A 24,196-nucleotide genomic window follows, 5' to 3' on the forward strand; every position below is an offset into this window, starting at 1 on the left:
CTCCTACTTCTCCTCGCTGCAGGCACAGGCTCCCAGCCTGCCCTGCGGCCAATCCTGACGCTGATCAAAGCAGCGTCAGGGTTGGCTGGGACCATGCAGCCAGGGCACTTCCAGGCAGACTGGCAGCCTGTGCAGGCTCTCTCCAGCCCAGCAACTGTGTGTTGCGCATGTGTGTTTGGCCAGCCTGAGACGGCCGGCCAAACACACATGTGTTCTGAGGGGGGAGTGCTGTGCACTGTCTTTCACTGCTTGTCACCTCAGTGGCCCTGCCTTTTTAACAAACAACGATAAACACAGTTTATTATCGTTGTTTGGTAAAGGTTTTGCAGCTGTCGATGCTGGCAGGGGGCGACGCTCCACCACCCTCATGGAGAAGCCACCCCTGCTTGGAGGTTCTTTGGTTCTAGTAAGGATTAAGTGTGGGATCCACAGATGTCAAACTGCTGTAGTTAGTAAACATCTTGCACAAGGCCTACCATGTAGCCAAACATTCTTAATAATCTTAACTTTGACTCTTTTATTGTTATTAGGACCTTAAAATCTTAAAAAGAGACCAGTTACACCTTGCTTAGATAAAAAAGATAGCAAATTCAGTCACCAAGGTGTTAATTCATTTCACCCATTGCAGCCCAGAAGTAGAATCTAAAATTATGAAACTTCCATTAAAGGGTAATTTCAGGAACTTGATTGCCCATCTAGTTTGTTACTTTCCCCACATAAAACTACAGCTAGCAGAGTCCAATCTATGAAAAAAGGAGTTATGATCTGACAGCTGAGTGGACTAAAATAGGTAAAGAAACTTGGGAAGTATATTAATCTTGACAATGTCACATCAGCCCATAACATCTATGAGGAAGGAATTCCAGATGCACGTCTTATGCATTGTTTGAAAAGTGTCATGTAGGTAATCTACACTTTCTGATGGATACATCTACCTGTGGACCTGAATATCCGAATGCGCCAGCATTTCACGGAAACTTTTCTTCATAGCTCTCCACGTCAAAAAGGACATCATAATGCCATGGCTCCGCACGCAACTCCGCGTTACATCATTGGAGCCATTGTTTTGCTTTCACTAATGAGCGAGCTGACAAAAATCTCTAGAAAGCACTTCTCAGTTCAAAGAAGACATTTATTATTACTTCACCACGAGGTTCCCAAAAGATTTGAGATTAGTAGGTCGAAAGCACACGTTTAAAAATAGTCACAGCAATGAAAGGAAAATATATAAAAAAAGATTCTCAACCTCAATGTACACAGTAAATATATGTGATTCTATTATAGCATAATTGCAAAGCAAAGAATAAAGTAAAAATTAATCACCGTAGGGCCTGCCAAGCTCCTCATCTTTCTCATGCCAGCCAGAAGATGACCCCGTTCAACTGCGAGAAAGAGATATCCACCCTCACGGGACAAGTGTGTATGTCAGGCATTCGACGTCTAATCCCGACCGAGGTCTTGGAAATTCCCTCGCTACTGAGCAGGGCCACCTTTTATATACCTTTAAAGAACCGAAAGGGCTTTCTGGAAAAACCCATTCCCATGAAAAAGAAATATTCAAACATGCTGGCTACTGTAGGTCAGAGTTGGAAGAAAAATGTTGGAAACTGGCCAAATTCTTAAGGCTGTCCTCCAAAGGCCACACCGTTCCCTGCACTGAAGAAAAAAAAAATGTACTTCCTTATCATGCTGACGAACTGTTCGTGTTCGGTGAGAAAGAAATACCAAAAACAAGCTCAGTTTACCATGTGACAAAACACAGCTCAACTGCAATGTCTAACGCCACAATAAAATCAATAGGCAGCTAAACTGAATACAAAATGTAATCTGCAACTGGCGAACACTGAACAACTAATCCAAATGGATTGGTGGAGAAGTGTGGCTCAATGGTTAGAGCGGCAGACCCTGAAGCAGAGATCTGGCTCAAGACCAGGGTTCAAGTCCCGCTTCAGCAGGTCTTGGGCTCAATTCCCCTTGACCAGATAATTCTCGCCTCGGTGCCTAATCTAATTCATGGGTCCCACTCTGCAACTCTGGGCAGTAGCTTGCTTAATCTCCACAACGGCCCCAACAGCGCTTGGATGCCTGGCTTCACCCTGGGGGTGCTCAGGAGTGGGTGCCTCACAGGGAAAAGCCAGGAGGGGTTCCATAGCGGTATGAGTACAGCGCCTTGAGACCCTAACGGGTGAGTAGTGCGCTATACAAGTGCTAATTTACATTTTACAAATGCAAAGTGGTGTAACACAAAGTCAGTGGTGAAACATACCTATTTTACTACAGCCATAAGAAGCCTTCGTCAGCATGCTGATATCAGTTCCCTTTTCTCCGTGCCTTCGACGCGTAACTGTTTTCTCATCTCTCCTATAGATTTGCTATTGGCAACAGTATTTCAGGTTTAAAAAACAGTAGATGTTATTTTTCTGCAACAAATCTTTACACTTCTCCTGGTGTAGGTTTAGCCCCTAAATCCGTTATGGCTGATGACACATCATCCTTTGAAACTGTAATACACAGAGCAGCAGAAACTCTTGATTTGTTTTTACCCATTCAAGAGGTTTAGACTAAGCTATTGACTGAAATTCTGAATCGCACACAAGCTTCACTTAAGCTTTTCTTACCATTTAATGAGGCTTTAACAGATGTTTTGATGGCCACTTGGGCTAAACCTGCATCTTGTCCTCTAATAAACAGGCAGATGGCGAGAAGGTACTGACAAGCCCATGGAGATCCAGATTTTTTCCATCCGCATCCAACTCTAGAGAGTTTAATAGTACAGGCTTCTACAAGTCGTACTAATCCAAATGCTTTTCCAACCACTCCACTTGGTAGGGAGTCTAAAAAGATGGAAGCAAGTGCAGAGTAGGTCTTATCTTCAACGAGTTTGGCCTTGCTTACATTCAGTAAATACTTTTTGTTGGTTGGGAAGATATTCTCAAGCTTTGTGGGATAGAGTTGCAGATGTTTTAGTAGCAATACCTGAGGACACTTGGAAAATCTTGCAAAGTTTAGTTTAGGATGGGCTAGATGCTGCAAGACTTTCTATAAAACCTGGACTAGGTACAACTGATTTTGGGTAGAGTCTTGAGGACCAGTTTGGTAATAAGAAGGCATGCTTGGAGCTATTCAGCTGGTTTTGCAACAGATGTCCAGAATTATTTGATGACTATGCCATTTGATGGCTCAAGATTGTATGCAGGAAAGGCAGATATATCCCTTGAAAGATTTAAGGAGAGCAAAGCGACTGCTCGTTCTTTAGGGTTCACAGCTCTGGTGGGACAGTTGTCTCAACAACAGTGCCCTTTTTGAGGGTTTGGTACAAAATTCCTTTAGAGACAGAGACGGTACATAACAGCAGTGCAGCACTGCACTCAGGCATTTAGAGAATGTGGTTAAAGAGCAGGTAGACAGTGCGCAGCCACCCAAACACAAAGATCTGCCCATACTCCAGACCCACCTTCTGCAACAACTTCAAAGCCTCCCCAGGTTGACATTAATGCCTCATGGTCGGTGTTTGTATCACCTATTACCTTCTGACCTGGAGGAGCATAACTTAGACCAATTTGTGCTCCAGATCGTGACACAAGGGTACTCCTCACCTCTTCATATGTTCCCTCCAAACATTCCTCCACCACCACAATTCATATTGGTATACCGTTTGTCAGTTCTTCAGGCAGAAAGTCAGACTCTGTTAGCGAAAGGGGCAATAGGGAGAGTTCCTCTTTCAGAAGTAGAGACTGGTTGTTACTCCTGTTATTTTCTAATACCAAAAAAGAACGGGAGTCTTCACCCTATTTTAGATCTTCAACCCCTGAACTTCTTTTTGAGAGAAAACAAGTTCAAAATGCTCACTTTGGCCTAAGTTCTATCTGCCCTGGATCCAGGAGACTGGATGGTTATGTTGGATTTGCGAGATGCATATTTTCACAGTTCCATTCTGCAATTATCTGCATTTACAGGTGGGACAGGAGCATTTTCAATTCTCTGTTCTCCCTTTTGGGCTTACCAGTGCAACTCAGGGATTCACATAGGTGATGGCAGTGGTTGCAGCACATCTGTGGAGGTTGGTAATATCAGTCTTCCCTATCTCGACGACTGGCTGTTAAAGGCAGACTCACCTCAGGCAGTTGCCAACCTTCTCTAGACAAACGCTGACCTATAGATGTCTTTGGATTTTTACCATCAATGTGCCGAAGTCACATGTGAGTCCTTCTCAAAGACTCCTTTTTATCAGAGCTATACTAGACAGTGTTGTTTCGAGCTATATATCTGCTTCGTCAAGTCCAGAAAATATCAGGATATGATCCTTATGTCTCAGCCAGCAGTCTGGATTTTGGTGAGAGTGGGTCTGTGGCTTCTGAGCCTCTTGGTCTCCTGACTCCTGCTTGTGGAACATGCCAGGTGCAACATGCATCCTCTGTAATGGAATTTGAAGTCTCAGTGGGCTCAACACCAAGACAATCTATCAGATTTCATCCTAGTGTTGATGGAGACTGCAAATGACCTGCAGTGGTGGCTACTGGTGTTAAGTGCTGGACACAGCAAAGGTCTTTACAGCTTTGAGGATTTGACCCTGAGATATGGACGTTTCCTTTCTGCAGCCACTATATCAAATGATATTGGAACAAAAAGAGCAGCAGGTAAGTGTCCAAGGACAGAAACATCTGCTGAGGAGGGAAAAAAGCTGAGGCAAAAACTTTCCGAAGGCACCAGGAACCAAACTCCAGAACAACATTAGAGGATCCTAAACTGGAAGAAAATAGCAACACAGAGCGTCACAAACAGTACTGAGCATAGCAGGAGCATTGCGATGCAAAGACCAGTCCCCAGGCTTCACTTAAATCTAACCTGGAAGCGACAAATCCTACACAGGAACTACTTTCCTCCGTATGTGATTGGGCAATTCCTATCCTGGAATGAGTGACACCATTTTAGATCAGATTTGAAACCCAATTGAAGATAGCTCCTGTACTCATGGCAGAACACAGTCACTGCGTGTCCCAATCTCTTTCCTCCTGCCAGGAAGAAGAGGCATCCTGGAGGCACCCAACTCCTACTCTCCAGAGATGACCAAAGTAAGCAGTGACTCCACCTGAGGATCTTTGCAATGGAATACGCAAGGGAGCCAAAAGGGTGGAGTGCTGAAAGCCCAATAACTAAACTGCAATTGGACCAGCATCAGACCCCTCTCATTGCCCCACCCAGAGATGATCGTTGTGACAAATACGTCTTTACTGGGTTGGGTAGGTCATCTCGGGACATGGAGATCACAGAACTCCGGTCTCCGGCAGAGGCAGCTAGTCTTCCCATAAATATGTTGTAGCTTCATGTGATCTGATTGGCCTTAAAACCTTTTTTTCCAAGGATCAAAGGGCAATGAGAGCAGGTAACTATGGACAATATGACCGTGTGGTTTTGCAACAAACAGAGTGCAGTCGATTTCTGGGCTCTGTCTCTGGATTCTTTTTATCTTTGGGAGTGACTGAGCAATTAGGGCAGCTCTGTGATTGTCCAACACCTGGTGGGATTTTTAAATGTCTGTGCCAATGAACTCAGCAGGCAATAACTAGTGGATCACCAATTACATCTCTGCTCAGAGTTGTTACGGGGTGTTTTCCAGCGATGAGAGGAAGCCTGGCTTGATCTATTCGCCACCACAGAGAATGTTCAATGCCGAGAATGTTCCTCTTTGGAGTACCCAAGGAAGTCCTTTCTAAGAGACACCTTTGGCCTTCACTGGGGCTCAGGACTCCTATATGCCTATCCACAACTACCTCCCCTGTGCAGAGTGCTCAAGAAGATCAAGAGAGTGAGCACAAGTCATCCTAGTGACTAAGGACTGCACAAGGAGAGTGTGGTATCCAGAACTTCTGGCCATGAGCTTCAGTCCACCAATTCAGCTGCCTCTGCAGGAGGTCCTCCTGTTTCAGCAGCAAGGGCAGGTTCTGCACTTGAACCTCAGTGGGCTGTATGACAGGTGCAGAGAAAATCAGAGGATCTGAGACGGGAGGGCAAGGTGAGCGTTGATTTCTGACCAAGACGTTCTTCACACACCACATAGCACTGGATTATATGCACATTAAGTTGGCTATGCATTCCTGAGGATTTATTTTGCCTCTGCAAGTCATGTCTGTGAAACCGTTTCATAATCTAAAGGAAAGACCAAATGTGTAAGAGACTATTCTCAAACAGTGGCTAAATGGGGATGATTCAAAGCAACCAATGGATAAAGGAGGCAGTCTAAAACACACTCTGTGTATTATTTACTTGAGATTTGAAAGATAGCAAGCTGTTTTTTTGCTGGACCTTATTATCACTATTATTGCTTTCTGTGTCTGATTTGCTTGTGTTTTCCTTGGCTGATTTAAATTGTCACCCCAAACTTTGCCTGCCTTTTTGCTTCTTAATCTCTCCTTCCCAAATGCCCTGGTAAAGGGCTATTAAAAGCTGTTTCGTTTTCTTTAATCTGATTAGACCTGTTTAGGCAGATAAGGCACAAGGCAAGAACCCCTCCACCTTTCACATCCTCTTGTATATTGACCCTCTCCCTTTTCCACTCTTCTGTTTCTCCTATTCTAAGCATATTTCCTAGCAGAGGCCCATTAACTAATGCTGACTACTTTCCTCTAGTAACACCTTCGCAGTCCCACACCTAGGCTTCTGATGTGGATACTTAAAACAGCAGATTCCTCACCTTTAGAATATTCTCAGACGCTAGACAGGATATGGAGTTTTTCATTTTTTATTTTTTTTTATTTTTTTTTGTAATGCATCTTGCAAGCTGGTAGGTTGTGCCATGTGGCTCTATGGTACTTTATACTACGTCAGAACTGACAGGGCAGAGCTGTATGTAAGTGTCAACCCTGTGAGTCGATGTCAGTTCCTTTCTTCCGCATATTTCAACATGGATACAAAGCTCTGCTCCCAATTGTGTTGGTTTTCCAACAAATCCAAATTTTTATCCAAGACACTGTTCCAGGGAAGATGTCTACCCTGAAAATCACAGGATTTAAACTGTTCGTGCTTGTAGGAAACACATGTCAGTCATGGACCAGCACAGTGTGTGCCCACGGTGGTCTGGTCATTATTCAGCTGTAGGTCCACTCTCATGCACCTGAAGGCAGATAGGGAGCTGGACGCAAGGTTTATATTGCTGAGCATTAGAAGAGTTAACATTTAAAAGAGAGTCAAAGACACAGGCCTTTATCAATCGTGGTCATTATGCCTGCATGAAGTCCCATTCGTGCTCAAAGCCTGCTGCTCAGTTTAAGTTGAATGGAAAGTCCCCCTCCCCCCCCTCCCTTCACAAAAAAACAGGACTCTTCCCCATCTTGCCACTCAGAGTATGGCAAACAGTTGCAAGGATGGCATTGTAAAGGTCCAGTGTCTTCTGACTCCAAGCTTTGGAATCCTTGTGTGTACCCAATTTCCCAGGGTTTTGTGAAACCTGCAATAGATGGGGGCCTTCAAGGAGGCCAAGCTGTAAATTTTCCAAATGCTGACAGGTCCCTCAGGCAGGCCTTCTGCCTAAAAGCTCAACCTCTGCCAGCAGGCCAGCGGCCCCCATTCCTGTGCCCGTATCAAAGCCAGTCCTGATCTCCACTCAGGCCCCAAATGTCCGTTCCAGTTCTTTTTGTGCTGGTGCTGACCCTGCAGCCCTGCTCCGAGTTACAAATGTGATGTTAGTTTCTGACTGAGCAGACAGCCCATTCCAGGTTTATGTCGCACTGTGAAATTACTAAAATGCCAACTGTGGTTATGCAGCCTTGCCTTCAGCTTTGGCTGCTCCCTCAATGCCAGTGCCCTTTTTGGCTCTGACTCCAATGTGGTCCAGAACAGTGTCCCTCACAACACTGATGATGATGATGATGATGAAGAGGCAGACAATCTCCTCCCCTCTCATTATACTAATGAAGAGATGTATTTAAATCTGCAAGATGTCTGTGGGATACTGACCTCACGAGAGAGGGGGGACTCACCACCTGGTCTACCAACAGTAGAAAGTGCCTCTTTTGCTGTATTTGTGCCATATTTGCAACTGCCTACTCTGTGAACCAAAGGTAATTTAGAAACTAAAATTCCACAACCATGATCTGCTTCATGTAAGCCACTGCTACTATTTAATGAGGCCCTTATGACCACTTGGTCTAAGCCACAGCTGGGCTGTGGCTAGATGACCCAAACTAGCCACTGGCGATTCAGACTTTTTGAGGAAGCATCCAAAGCCTGAAAGCCTTGTGGGTCAGGTACCCACAAGTAAAGTCAATCTGAATGTGTTTGAGTTGAATCAATGCCTTTGGAAAGAAAAAGAAAGTTCTCCTCAGCTAGCCTTGCTTTTACACCCTTTGAATGTGGTGGGCTTTCTGGGAAGGTACACCCATGCCTCATAGGAACATGGCCAGCAGAATCTTGCTGGCTGTTCCAGAGGACCCTAGGAACTCACTGGCCCACAGGACAGAAGATGTACAGGACACAACAAAGTATGTGTTGCAAGCAAACTTGGATAACACCGATTACATAGCTCATGCTATTGGTACCAGTGTGGTGTTTAGAAGGCACAACTTGATGTGATCAACTGGATTTTCAGGAATGTCTAAACATTTTTTATGAGTATTCCATTCGATAGATCTAGCCTGTTCAGCAAGAAAGCTGTCTTGGCTCTCAAGCAAATCAAAGATAGTTACACACAGATTGCTCCTTGAACTTTCTGTCCCCTGCCAGACAATCACAGTAGTACAGAACGTTTAGGGGCCATTAGAGGCCTAGCTTATGGTTTGTGCCACTCTACTCTGCCAGTGCAACTGCAATTGCAGCCCTCTCATGGCAAAGGGCATGTTTGTGGCCAAAGCTGTTAACGTCAACAGGGACAGCTGTCCTCCATCATTTTTGTCTCTGCTGTAGTGGCACACAAGCTGCTTCAATTTGCCCTCCTGACCATCCAGTTACGGGGCAGGATATGATATTATCTCCCGAACTAGAGATCCATCACGTCAGACTGATAGGCCTTACAAGCTGTTCAGAAGGACTACACTGCCTTTTATTTAATCACTACTGCTGGTACTGGATTCAGTGAGAGGTGATAAATGCCATTCATGCTACCCAAAGAAGGATGGAGACCTCAGGTTTCTACTGCACCATCTGTCATTTAATACCTTTCAGAAGAACAAATTCAGAATGTTCACTATGGACCAGATTCTCTATGCTGTCAATCCTGGGGACTGAATGGTGTCCTTGGATTGCAGTATGTGCATTTTCATTTACCTGTCCTGCAGTCCTACCAACTTACCTGCAGTTCATCGTGAAGTTGAAACATTTCCAATTTCCCATGCTGCTCTGAGGGCTTACCTCAGCAACACAGGTGTGTTCATGAAAGTGATGGCAGTGGATGTAGCCCATGCTAGAGGCTGAAGGTGGATCTTGCTGTAGCCAGTCACAGATCATGTCCGGACAGCGTGTGTACTCTATGGGGTTTTCCTTCAACAAGCCAAAATCTCACTTGATACCTACGCAGTGTGTTCACTTCATCACACTGAACATGGTAGTTGTAAGAAACTGGGTTGTTGGTTGAGTGAGTACTAATCTTGCTCAAGCAAAGCCATAATCCTTGTCAGGGTGAACAACTCTAGTCACTAAATTAAGCTGTGCTTAACCCTCTGGAAGCTTTGAACAAAAGCAGTCAGGCTTAACTTAGAGGCAATGTGTAAAGTTTTTATGCAGCACACAAACTATAATAAAGTGAAAACACAGCACAAGAAAAATCCCACACCAATTTAGAAAGATAGAGTATTTGTTATCAATTATTTGACACCAAAAGGACAATACAGTCAGTGGGACCAAGGTTATGAATTTTTTAAGTTAAAGATAAAAACTATGCCTAAAAGATCACAGCACCAACCGCAGACATCTAGTTGTGTGAGACTGGGTCAAAATTGAAAAATATGGCTGACCGCAATGGGGCACGGGTCACGTGCATTGGGCCAGGTCAGAGCTTACCTTCAGACTTAGAAGAAATATCAACAAAAATGCCTTGAGAAGGTAAAATTCAGCAGGGCAAGGCTGCTGCCAGTGTCCGAGGAGAAGGTGTTGTCATCGGGGAGCCCCTGGATAAAGTTGCGGTGAAGACTTAAGGCCTGATATCAATCTTAGTGGTAACGGTCCCGCCGTTCAACCCTTCCGTCTACTAGGCAGTACTCCCACCCAATTTAGATGATGCCGGTCCCATAGGTGATAACCTGCCCAAGTACCGCTGGCTCCACCAGACCCAACCGTGTTCACAGCAACATAGGAGAAAACGGCTGACAGCAGGACTACAGCAGCCCTTCCACTGAGCAGATTTGGATGTGCCTTCCTGCCAAGCCAACTGTGGCGGTGGTACCTCCGCACCTAAGTTGGGGAAGTAGGGGGGGAAATGAGGTGAAAACCTACCATTTTTCCTGATTGCAATTCAGTTTTCGACTGGACACAACAGGACAAGACCTTCCTTGTCTGGAACATCAGGGTATAGCCCTGGTGGTTCAACACCTAGCAGGTTGACTGAATGCCAGGGTGGAGAAACTCAGCCATTGATGCCTAGTAAGTCATGAACAGCATCTCCACCCGGAGGTGGTGCAATATCTCTCTTAGCAGTGGGGAGAGCCTTGTTTAGATCTGTTTGTCTCTGGTGAGAATGCACAATGTCAGCAGTTTTGCGCGTTGGAGTTTCCAACATCGCTTTTGCTCGGAAGCACTTTTCATCTTGAGTGGAGCGTAGGTCTCTTGAATGCCTTTCTGCCCAGAGATCTCAAGAAGATCAAGAATGACCGGGCCCAAGTCATCGTTGTGGATCTGGACTTGGCACAGAGAGTCTGGTATCCCAAGCACTTCAGTATGGCCATCGATCATCCGAACAGAGTGCCCATTCGGGAGGATCTTCTGTCACAGCAGAAGGGAAGGGTCCTCCAGCCAAACCTATCCAGCCTTTGCCTTATTGCATGGAGACTGAGTCGTGACAGTTGATAGCTTTCAATCTTCTTCTTGAATTCTGTGATGTCATCTTGTCCGCCAGATGTCCCTTCACCAAGACTTTATACGTTTGCAGTTGGGAAACAATTGTGGCATGGTGTGCGGAAAAATAAATTGATCCCCTTTCTCAAGTTCTGCTTTTCATCCTCTCTTGCCCAGCATGGCTCTGCTCTGGGCACTCTTAAAGGCTATCTGTCTGACATACCTGCTTTTTAGCTGCTGCCCGACCAGCCATCCCTCTTCAAGTCTCCTATTCTACGTAGGTTTCCAAAACATCTTGTTCATCTTTTTTCTCATTGGCCATTTATCAGGTCTCAGTGTTAACCTTTTTGATGTGTGCTCCCTTTGAGCAGCTCCAAAATTGTCCCCTCATGCTCTTTACGATCAAAACAGCATTCCTTGTGGCCATCACATTTGTCCTGCGAGTAAGTGAGCTTATCATCCAAGCCTCCACACCTTTCCATTCATCCTGAAAAGCCTGTGCTTCGCACTTGGGCCTTCTTTCTCCCGAAAGTGGTCACTCATATTATGTAGGCCAATCCATCACTGCCTACTTTTGCTGCTCCTCCACATCCCTTTCAAGAAGAAGAGTGTTTCCACCATCTTAACCCAAATAGAGCATTGTCAACCTACCTTGATTGAAGAGTTCCAATGTTGGAGAGAAGAAAGGACGGGTAGTGCAGTAGTGAACCATCTCCAGATGGATGTTACTCTGTATTGAAATCTGCGAAGCACTGGCAAAAAGCAGCCCACTGAGGGCTTGCAAGCTCATTTTACCACATCTAAAGCTGCGGCCACTGCGTTAGCATGCGGAGTTCTGGTACTGGACATCTGTCAGGAAGCAACGTGGGCCTCCTTGCACATGTTCACAGACCACTACTGCCTGGACAGTCCGGTCACACTTCACCCATTCAGTCCTGTAGGACTTCCTTATGTGAAATTGGTTCACAGACCCACCTCAGGGGAGGTATTGCTTCTGTATCTATTCTAAGGGAAGGAATCTGTTGCTAGAAGTTTCTATCAGATGAACAAGTTACTTATCTTCAGTAACGTCTTATCTGGTAGAGACTATATTTAGCCACAGACTCCTTACCAACCAACCAACCCATCCTTCCTACTCAGCAAACAGAGTTCTAGGGACAGGGCTGTTCCCTTTCAGAGCCCTAGTTTTCCACACCAGTGGTCAGTGTTGTTCATGTCTCCACGCTTTTGGCGTGGAAAGCCATGAGGAGAAACTGACATCAGCATATATAGACACTGCGACCGTCACTTCTGGTGCAACACCGCCTACCTGTGCACAGGTGTACTGCTCACAAAAAATCTTTCAGATCCAGTCTGATGCCGGGAATAATTCTAAGGTAAAGAATCTAGACCTACATATAGCCTCTACCAGATAAGGCATTACAGAAGGTAAGTAACTTGTTCCTCTGGTTGTTTAACAATGATTATAGTGGCTATGCTTCGAACACTCTTTGGTCATTGACTCCATATACTATATTCACTGGTTGCTTAAGAGTGCTTGCACCTGTTAGGCGTCTGTCATTCCTGGGTTACTGAATCAATATATTATATTCATTGACTGCTTAAGAGAGCTTCCAGGGGTTATCTTCTCTTGTTCTTGGATAGATGCATTTATTATTCACTGTTTCTGTACAGTGTTTCCAGGAACTGATCTGCTGTTAGTTGTGGGTGACATCATACAGTATATTAATTGATTGCAACCTATAGTTAGTCTTCTGATAGATACTTCTATGTACAAATTCCTCACCAATAGAATAATCCCCAGCATCAGGCTGGATCGGGAAATGTCTAAGCTCTCCTGTCACCAGTAGGGGTGCAGGCTTCATTCATATCTGTGCCGGAAGTGGTGTCAGAAGATGTCACAAGGCCATGTAGGGCACAGCCCGAGGCAACAAAAGTTCTCCTTTCGCTGTGCCTTTGACATGGACCCAAAGCTCGCTGTCTCAGAGCATAGTCGGTTTTCTCACACAAAAATGTTTACTCTATCACAGTACCAATGTGTCTCCACCTAAGAGATCAGGCTTCATGCCATGTAGGAACTGTGAGGGACAGATGTCTGTAACTGAGCCCCACTCCATCTGCCTCTGGTGCCTCAGGTCGGACCACAACTGCTGATCTTGTGAATCCTGCAGAGCATGCACCTGAAGGCCATTAAAGATCGTGAGGTGAAGCTCTTCCTGACCCAGGCCAAGGATGAGAAATATATTCAATGGCATTCCAGGCCTTGCTCACGGTCACCATTGTCGCACTTCTCAGGTGATAAGAAGCAAAAACAAAGGAAAACTATGAAACAATCTAAATGTTGGCCACCTCAAGGCCCTCTGACTCCTACAGGATCTGGATCTGGAGCTGGTTGTCATGGAACAGATTGATGGTGAGGGAAACCTGCTGAGCTGCTGGAACTTAAACTCCTGACAGTGGAAGTCAAATCCAGTGTTCTTACTGATGTCCTCTGACAGCAGTCCCAACTGGAAAACCTTTACTTGCCTTTCATTAATGCCCTACTGGTTCTCATCCAAATGGCATCGGAGAAGCCCACCTCCCCTCTAGTGGTCAACAGACTTTTTATGGGCTTGTCTCCACTGGCCTGCTCCAAGAGAGCCTCCATTTCTTTCTTCCCATCCTTTGGCAGAAAGTCTGATCATATAGGCATCATGCTTGTCAGGACAATCATTTGGAACCTTCCCATGACCCTTTTGGACAGGGAGCCCAACACTTGGAGGCTTGGGGTTAAAACGCCTTCTCTGTGGAGTATGGTATTAAAGTCCCTGAATGCATTCTGCCTCATAGCACTCTACAGCCATGCCCTATGGTATAATGCTCATATTGCAGTGCTTCACATACCAGAAGAAGTGATGGCACACTTCGAAGAGGCGATCCAAGATGGCCAGAATGCATCATGCTAGATAACAAAATTAGGACTGGACACCGCTTACTCCGTGGCTCGAGCTATTGGTACTTTTTTCTCAATCTGCAGGCATGCTTGTCTCCATTAATCAAACATCTCTCCTGATGTCTAAGTCTACCTCATGGGCCTTACGTTCGAAGGTAAGCACCTGTTTGGAGATAAAGCTGCTTCAGTGCTGGAGAGGTTCAAGACCAGCAAAGCTTCAGCCGCCTCCTTGGGACTTGAGTTGCCACTTCCTGTGAGGGATTATCACCAATATCGACTGTTGTGTGGCTTCTTAAGGGGATTTTCCTTTCAATAGTGCAAACCCTCTCAGCCTGAATCTCAAAAGCAAACAAAAAAAGCTGAATAAACACTTTAGGGGCAGAGCCATGGGAAAGGGCAGAGGATCTACCAAGCAACCCTCCTCTTCCTCTCCAGCATGCCAGGCAAGCAGACTTAGTTCACTTCCCCAAGCCCACTCAGTGCCTGTGGAAGTGTGGGAGTCCTCCTTTCTTCGAGCCTGGAAGTCTATTACTTTGAGCCAGTCGGTCCTACAAATTATGGAAAGTAGTTACATCCTTTGCTTCAGGCTCCACCCTTCATCCCCCCTTACTCCAAAACTCCACCCCCGCATAACCTCACCATCCTACAACAAAAAATGGCAGCACTCCTACTGAAAGGGGCTGTGGAGTTAGTGCTGGAGCAGGAACGAGACCAAGGATGCTATTCCTGCTACTTCTTAATTCCAAGAAGTTGACAGTTTCCATCCGATCCTGACTCTCAGAGAATTGATCTTCTACCTCAACAATGAATAGTTCAAGGTGCTTACCCTCCGCTGTCCTTAGGAGCTGGAAACTGGATGATATCACTCAACCTGCAGGATGCGGACTTTCATATCTCAATCCTGCAATCACATTGGAAGTACTTGTGCTATGTGATGGGTTTTATGCACCACCAATTCGCCCTGCTCCCATTTGGTTTAACACTGTGTGCGGCCCATCTCAGTAGTTCGGGTAACCAAACCTTCCTGTACCTGGATGACTGGCTGATCAAGCCAGGTCCCTGGAGGTGGTGTCTCGCTATCTGCAGTCAACAATATTTCATGTTCGACCTGAGCTTTTCAATCAATGAGCCCAAATCCAACCTGAGGCCCTCCCAAAGGCTGTAGCTGATAGGGTCAGTGGTGAACCCCACTCTTCTCAGTCCCTTTTCTCCACCACAGAGGACTGACATAATTCGGGAAATGGTCCCAGTCTGCTGAGAGTCCAAAGATTCCTAGTTCTGGCTTCCTGCACTCTCCTAATCACGCATCTACATTGGCACATGAGGGCCCTGCAGTGGAGGCTCCACAGGCAGTGGCTCCAGTATAGGGGGGATCTGTCAGACTCAATAAATACCTACCCACTGCTGCAGTGGAAGTAGTTTGATGGGTGAAAGAGGCAAACGAGAGTTGTAGGATGGCCTTTTCCTCCCTTCCAACCATGGCTATAGTAGTGATTAATGCTTCCATATTAGGGTTGGGAGCTCATCTAGAGGATATGGCATCCAGAGGCCTCCAAAAGAACAGGTTCTTTGCATCATCCTGTTGGAACTGCAAGAGATGTTCAAGGCCTTCCTGCCCTTCATCCAGGGTCACTCTGTCCAGTTCTTGAGGGCAGCATGACAGCGATGTGGTATGTCAACAAGCAAGGCGGAATCTCAACTCCTCTGCTTGGAAGCTTTGAGACTGTGGTCTTGGGCACATGGCCAAGGGATCTGGATCACTGCCAATCACCTTGCAGGATCTCTAAATGTCAGAGCCGACAGCCTGAGCCATTGTTATCTTACTGACCGCAAATGGCATCTTCTACCAGAGGTACTCCAGGACATCTTTGGCCAGTTGAGTACCCTTCAGGTAGACTTGTTAACCTTGTTGGAAAATGCTCTGTGCCATCCATTCTGTGTCCCCAGTATCTGTTGAAGGGAGCCTTCAGGGATGTATTTCAGTTGAAGTGGAACTTTTGACTGCACTATGCGTTTGCCTCCATACCCTTGATTCCCTAACTTCTGAAGAAGATATGCCAAGACTGAGAACCAGTCATTCTCATCACCCTGGATTGGCCAAGGACGATGTGATATGCAGACCTTCTGTGCTTCTCCATATGTTCCCCGCTCAAGCTGCCATTCAGTCTGGAACTTCTCTTCTGGTCAAGGGAAATAGTTCGGCAATCAATCGCCGAGGCATTCACCTTCGTGCCTGGAGGTTGAGAGGGGACATGTGAACTCATTTTAATAGCTACTGGTGGTGCTGGATGTCATTGTCAGCACCATCATGGTTGGCCTTCCTCTGTCTTTCAGGCCAACCTTCTTTGTTTAAATCCCCAACTGTGATGCATTTTCTGAAAAGGTTGACAAATCTGAATCCTTCAACTCCCCTGGTTGTGTTTTAGAGGGATCTTATTGTGGTTTTAAATTTTCTAATGGGGACTCAGTTTGAACCCTTACAGGTAGTCCTTTGAGAAAGTTGAATTAAAAATAGTGTTTTTAGTGGCAATTGCTTGAGTGGGTATGTTGAAGGCTCCCATTTCTTGTCCAAGCTTCACCTCATTTTATCCTGCTAAATTAGTGTTGTGAACCACAGCTGCTTTCCTGCCAAAAGTGATCACCCCCTTTCACCTCAGTCAGTTCTTCACCTCTCCTTCCATTAAACCCTGCCTCTTCCCACGATGAAGTAGGCGTGGCTGCACAGATTGGATCTTAGGCAGTTGGTCAATTACTACCAGGATCTCACCAAAACATACAACTGGATGAACATCTATTAGGAGGCTATTGTGATGTCAGAATAGGCGAATTGATGCAGGAAAAAACCTTTTCCACATGGATCATCATCTTTGTTAAGATCTGTTATGCTCTACCAAGAAGGAACCTCCATAAGGGATAAGGGCCTATTCCACCAGAGCCAAACCGACCACATCTGCCCTGGCCATGAGAAGTTCCAACAATAGAAAATTGCAAAGCAGCAATGTGGGAAACCCTACTTTTCTTCAGTAAGAATTATTGTTTGGATTCAGAAGTACGTAGGGACAGACACTTGGTTAGATTTGTTCTGCACCATTTCCTCATTTTACCAACCCTCCTGAGCAGGGTTTCACCTTGCAATCTATTCTACAGTTGAGGAATCTGCAGTTCGAAGTACCCATCAGAACAAAAAGTTACTCACCTACTGTAGCAATCTTTCTAGGAGCTACCCTTATCTACCTGTAGATTCCTTGCCAACCCACCCACCTCCCCGTTTGATGGATGTATCATAATGGAGAGTTAATAAGATCCCAAATCAGATTCGTTAGTCTGCTACTTGAATGATGACAGTTCATCAACTCGACTCGAAGGCTGGGAAAAAAAGGGATGGAAACTGACACTGGGCACTGTGACTTTGTTGACATCATCCGACACCGCTTGTGTCGGTGGTACAACGCCAGCAAGCCCTACTGGTGACGTGAAAGCATTGGAGTTTCTGGATCCAGTCTGATGTCTGTTATTATTATACAGATGAGAAATCTGCAGGTAGATAGGGTATCCACCAGAAAGATTGTTACCACAGGTAAGTAACTTTTTCTTCTGGAGGCATCATTGTTTGCCATATGGTATTCCCTGACCTTTTTACCATGCAGAGGGATTAGGCTCCTGTATGACTACATTATCTCAACTGCTTGCTTAACAGTGCCAGCGGGTCTGGCCTTCTGCCATATTTGGGTGTCTCCATATATTTCTTTTTACTAGCTGCTTAACAATGCTATCATTGGTTTGTCGTTTGCTCCTTGATGACAGTGTATGTGGTCATAATAACAGCGATACTGTTCTATGTATGTTTAGTAGTTCCTTTTGTGTCTCCATTTAGCCTGAGTGCTTAACAGCGGTTCTAGGTGTTTGACTACTCTTGCTCATGTACAACTCAGCGTAGGTATTAACGGCTGCTTGAAAGTACTTCCCAAAACTGGACTTCTTTGCTTCTTAGTGACTCCTTACATGATCCTCGCTGGTTGATTAACAGTGTTTCCGAAGGTTGGGTTTCTGTTGTCCTTTGACCACTTTGTATTGTATATTAACTACTTGCTTTAACACTCCTGAAGATGGTTAATGTCCACACAACAATTGTGTCTATTCTCATAGATGACAATACTTCATGCCGATGTGCTGTAACTTTAGCACACCACATTTAGATCACATAGTGCAACCCTCACGCATCTTTCCCATTTAGGTAAATCTAAAACCAACAAACTTTTTAAACATGCTGCTGAGAGGGCACCCAGAAATAGGAGTACGTCAAGAACTTGTATAGTGATGCAATACAATACATCCTCATTCTGTAATCTATGAGGATGGCAAGGGCCGCATTTAATTGCTAAGCTTGCATGTATCATGTAATTTAGGGTGTCCAAAATAGATAATTACATACTCAAAGTAGAGCAAATAACAAGAAAAGTGCTTCTTTTGAGGTGTGCATGAGACAGAGCTGCAAGTTTGCAAATCACCATCAAGAACAATACTTGTGGTTGTCACCCCTTCCACAGGATAGAAAGGTCCTCAGCATCACACTTACTTGCGTTGATATACATATTGTAGGATAAAGGGCCTTACTGAGTTTATGTACCTGTTGTCTACTCGACCTAACAATGTTTGTTGGGTGCATATTGTCATTCCATTTCAAGATGACTGAATTTCCCAGATCTTGCTCGACGCTGTTCTAATGTCCACCTCCAGGCACCCCAAGTCTGAATGCCGTTATGTCAGATCGTTCTAGTGGCCAGCCGAGCGAACTACGGGAAAGGAGACCTGCAAAGGAATACCAAGGATTCGTGAATGCTGTCTGACATGTCCCTGTCCACGTTCTATGGGTATTCATTATTAGATAATCACCTGTCTTTTTTTAAATGCCTTTATACCTCTAAGTTGGTGTTGTGCTGCGAGATGAAATGACAGAAATAGTCAACACACCTTATGCCCTACCATAATATGTGGCAATGTAAATTGCTATAGGATTAGTTTCCAATATCATACCTACCACCACTCAGCTTTTTCATTACAGTAGTGGTTTTCTTTTCCGTAAGCGAGCTCTGGTGTCATCTGTTATATCCCCCTTGTAATGTCTATGTCTGTATTTCACTCTTTCACATCAATGCGAACTTCAAACAGTTCCAAGACGGTTCTTAGCGTGCGGGACCTGCCTCGCACCTCATTACAATATTATTCTCACTTTAACTCTGTGCGCATTATATGTGATATAATATAATCATATATCGGTCATTGCAAAATTATACAAGCTTTGTGCCAGGATGTCTATTGGCCCACCACTCTGTTACCGCTGAGATTCAGTCAATCTGGCATATACTTGGCTTTCTGGAATGCTCTGGTTCGGTGTCCGCTGGTGGTGTCTCGAATCTGTCAGGTCCAGAGGCTTCGAATTATGTTTCTCTTTCTTCGCTGTTTATTAACTTCACAAACCCAGAAGCTAATGAAATTAACTTTTTTTTTTTGTAAACTACCTTTCCAGCAACTTTTACATGACATCATAATAGTAGTACCAATCATGGCACATCATATACCATATAAACACAAGAAACCATGAACTGTCTTCTTTCTTTGTTGCCTCGCACAGAAGATAAACATTTTTTGCTCCTATTTCTCATACCATGTTATTTCCACTTATGTGTATCCCATAATATGATTTGACAGTTGTGAGCTTGCGTGTTTCACTGTAGCACATTAGCGGAAGTGATATACACTTTACATGTAAAATTCCTCTGTTTCATGCTGAACGGTTGTATTACACTAATTCAGTGTACACGTCCCCTGCGCTTATAAGCGACCGGCCACCAAGACTTTAGTGCACCTGGCGGGAGTGCTGGGAGACGGAGCACCCTAGCACGCGGGCCGCAGTCCTCCTCTTTCGGGCTCGCTGCACGAGCCTATTGTCCGATTCGAAACGGAGCACGAGCCCACGCCTCGACTCAGCAGATGAAGAGTCTGCTCCAACTGTGGCATTAGCGCGATTGAGCTCAATGTCTCATCTACGCACCCTGGCTAATCTGGCTATTACACGCTTGGCCTGAGGGGGAAAAGAAGAGAAAAAATAAACTTCCTCTAGTTATTCTAAAAAAGAAATTGACTGTGACCGTCCTAAAATTCTCTGGGTCTCCAGCCCCCCCATTACAATCAGTACATAAGGGACTGTTTCCCTTCCTATATCACTACTTCCAATACAGAAGGGCCTGTTCCCCCTTCCTACACTTATTCATTATACAACCAGTACAGAAGGGCCTTCTTCTATCATTACTATGAACACAGAAGTGCCTGTTCCCCCTTCCTAACTCTATTCATTATGGCAGACCCCTGACAATGCCTTATATTATCACATACAGGAGGACCTGTTCCTAGCAAAGGACGTAGTCCATGTCCTCGATGCCTACGTCGCAGTCAGATAACAGGGAGATGGCACTAGAACCCATTGGCAGACAACTCAAAAAGTACACCCTGACCGCCCCAACCACCCCCGTGGCCAGAACACTCCCATACAATTGACCCCGACAGGAAAAAACACTCCTCTCCACCTCCTGAATGGCCCCACGCACCTCCCATGGCCCGTCTATCACAGTCCCTCACCTCGGACCACGCTTACTCTGCGCATCCCTCAGCCCATCTCTTCCTCCCTCCAGATGACATCTCCAATGACTCACACTCTGGCAATGACCCCTTCCACCAGAAACAGCGATGCTATGCCTCCAACACCCACCAGACTGCTTATCCTTCAGGTGAGGCCCCTGATCCATCATCCGCACTGACGTTTGATCTTGACGCCATCATTCTTCCTAGGTCATCGGACTGGACCCCATTACCCGCAGTCTCTGACTATGCCCAGACTAGAATTAGAAAGGCCTTGGGCAAGGACGTTAGGAATCTGAGTGCCCCCGGCCTGACATCCCAGGCAAATTAGCACTCACACCAGAGCTAGACCCTAACCTGGCTACTTTTCTAAAGCACTCATCCAAGGACCTTAAGAAGGGAATAGATGGATCATGGAAGTCCTGCAGGGCAAAGTCCTTGACCTGGGAGGATCCTTGTGCAAGATACTAGACCTTTCGGTTGGCCACAAAGTACTTCGGATCCATGACTGACCCAGAGACCCTAGCAGGGTGGGCACAACATGCACTATGCATATTATGGAATGCAAAATGCGCACTTTTGACTGAGAAGAGGTGATTGATTTTGCTGAGAATAGATCCCAAATTAGCAGAATTGGCCAACTCTGAACTGAGTCCCTTGCCCTATGGCCTATTATGCAGGGAGAAATTTGTCAAGAACTTAGGCAAATTTGTTCACACCTTCACAGCCCTAGATAAGACCAAAATCACCCTTAAAGTTTGCCAGCAGCGCATTTTTGCCAGAGCCGGTAGATATTGAGGGAGTCTGTCCAGCCAATCCTCCTCACGAGGCCCTCAGGCCAGCTACACCACCTCAGGCAGGAGATATATGTCTCAAGTCAGAGATACTCTCTACCCCTCCAGGGCTCGAGCAGGACGTTCCAGTTTCTCCAGAAGTGGCTTCCGTTCCTAAAGCAGTTACAACTGGCTCCAACTCTCAAGGTAAGCCTAATTCAACCTCGTCAGTAGTACTTGTGGGCAGAACCAGACAGTTCCTGAACAACTGGCCTCTGTTAACCTCCGATCCGTGGGTGTTGGAGAGACTTCCTACTAGACAGGCTTCCTATTAGAATTCTTTGGGACCCCTCATCAGACATGTCCACCACAACCAATCCATTTTTCCCTACAAGATCGCTCTTTTATTCAACAAGAAATAGATCAACTTTTGTCCAAGGACTTTGTAGGAAGCTGGCTCTGTATATACTATCTCAAAGTGAGAGCTAGCGTGCACAGAGTCCAGGGGTTCCCCTTAGAGGTTGATAGTGGCAATAATAGATAATACTAATGCTCTATTTGTGGTAGTGTGGTCGAGCAGTTAGGCTTATCAGAGTGTAGTGTTAAGCATTTGTTGTACATACACAGGCAATAAATGGGAACACACACTCAAAGACTTAACTCCAGGCCAAGAGGTTTTTATATAGAAAAATATTATTTTCTTAATTTATTTTAGAACCACAAGATTCAGAATTCAAGTAAGTACATAAATTGTAAGGTACTTGGCATAGGTAAATATAGAACTTTGAATCAAAAGAGTAATGTACACAGTTTTGCATAAAAAGGCAATAAGCTATTTTAAAAGTGGACATTGCAAAATGCAGCAGTTCCTGGGGGAGGTAAGTAAAGGTTAGTTTGTCAGGTAAGTAAAGCACTTACAAGTTCAGTCTCCGGGGCATAGGCAGCCCACCGTTGGGGGTTCAAGTCAACCCCAAACACCCAGCACCAGCAACACAGGGCCAGTCAGGTGCAGAGGTCAAAGTGGGACCCAAATAACATAGGCGCCTATGGAGACTAGGGGTGCTCTGGTTCCAGTCTGCTAGCAGGTAAATATCTGCGTCCTCGGGGAGCAGACCGGGGGGGCTTTGTAGAGCACTGGTGGGGGTCCCAAACAGGTACACAAAATACACCCTCAGCGGCACAGGGGCGGCCGAGTGCAGGGTGCAAAGTAAGTTTGGGTTTTGCCTTGAAAGCAATGGAGGGACCCAGGGGGTCACTCTGGCGATGCAGGCAGGGCACAGGGGGACTTCTCAGGCCAGCCACCGACTGGGCAAAGATGAGGGCTGCCTGCTAGTCACTCCTACACCGGTATTTGGTTCCTTTCGGGCCCGGGGGCTGCAGGTGCAGTGCTTCTTCCAGGCGTCTGGTTATTTGTTACCAGGCAGTCGCGGTCAGGGGGAGCCTCTGGATTCTCTCTGCAGGTATCGCTGTGGGGGTGCAGGGAGGTTGTCTCAGGGTGGCCACGTCATGAGAGTCGCCTGGGGGTCCTTGCTTCAATTTTGGTTCTTCTGGACAGAAGCCGGGGGCGTCAGGTGCAGAGTGTTGGGAATTCACGCTTCAGGAGTGAGGCCGGAGTCCCTTTAAAGCTGGTTTCTTATTTGTTGTTTGGACAGAGCTGCTGTCCACAGGAGATTCTTGGTCCTTTGAGTTGCAGGGCAGTTCTCTGAGTTGGCAAAGGTCGCAGGTCCCGCTGGATGCGTAGCTGTTTCAGGTTCTTTGAGTCTGGAGACAGGCTGGTAGGGCTGGGGCCAAGTCAGTTGTCGTCTCCGTCTTCTCTGCGGGCCTTCGGGTCAGCAGTCCTTCTTGTTCAGGTCATCAGGAAATCTGATTTCCTGGGTTTAGGGTTGCCCCTAAATACTAAATTTAGGGGTGTGTTAGGGCTGGAGGGAAGTAGCCAATGGCTACTGTCCCTGAGGGTAGCTACACCCTCCTTGTGCCTCCTCCCTTTGGGGAGGGGGGCACATCCCTATCCCTATTGGTCTAAATCCTCCAAAACAAGATGGAGGATTTTCCAAGAAGGGGGTCACTTCAGCTCTGGTCACCTTAGGGGTGGACCTGGCTGACGGGGTGAATCCTCCTTGTTTTTCTCATTATCTCCCCAGACTTGCCACCAAAAGTGAGGGCTGTGTCTGGGGGGCGGGCATCTCCTCCAGCTGGAGTGCCCTGGGGCATTGTAACACGACGCCTGAACCTTTGAGGCTCACTGCTAGGTGTTACAGTTCCTGCAGGGGGAGGTGTGAATCACCTCCACCCAGTGCAGGCTTTGTTTCTGGCCCCAGAGAGCACAAAGGCTCTCACCCCAGGAGGTCAGAAACTTGTCCATCAGTGGCAGGCTGGCACAGACCAGTCAGTCCTGCATTGAAGGATTGGGTAAAATGCAGGGGGCATCTCTAAGATGCCACCTGTGTGCATTTTGTAATACGTTCAGCATTAGCATCAGTGTGGGTTTATTATTCTTAGAAGTTTGATACCAAACTTCCCAGTATTCAGTGTAGCCATTATGGAAAAAAATGGTACATTTTTTGTGAAAGAACACTGGTGCTGGGGTCTGTTGAGCAGGGTCCCAGCACACTCTCAGTCAAGTCAGCATCAATATCAGACAAAAAGTGTGTGGGGGGGGGGTAACTGTAACAAGGAGCCATTTTCCTACAGACTCGATCTCACCTTGCCAAGCCGACCCATTGGGGTTTTGTAGCAACATATCCATAATGAGCGAGAAGGGAGAGGGCTCCCATTTGGTGATCAATTTAAAGGAATTTAACAGCTGGATTCTTTATCGTCATTTCAAAATGGAGGGGATTCATCTCAGAGACATTCTCAGAGAGGGCGATTGGAT

This window comes from Pleurodeles waltl, chromosome 1_1 (assembly GCF_031143425.1).
Source record: "Pleurodeles waltl isolate 20211129_DDA chromosome 1_1, aPleWal1.hap1.20221129, whole genome shotgun sequence".
NCBI classification, from domain to species: Eukaryota; Metazoa; Chordata; class Amphibia; order Caudata; family Salamandridae; genus Pleurodeles; species Pleurodeles waltl.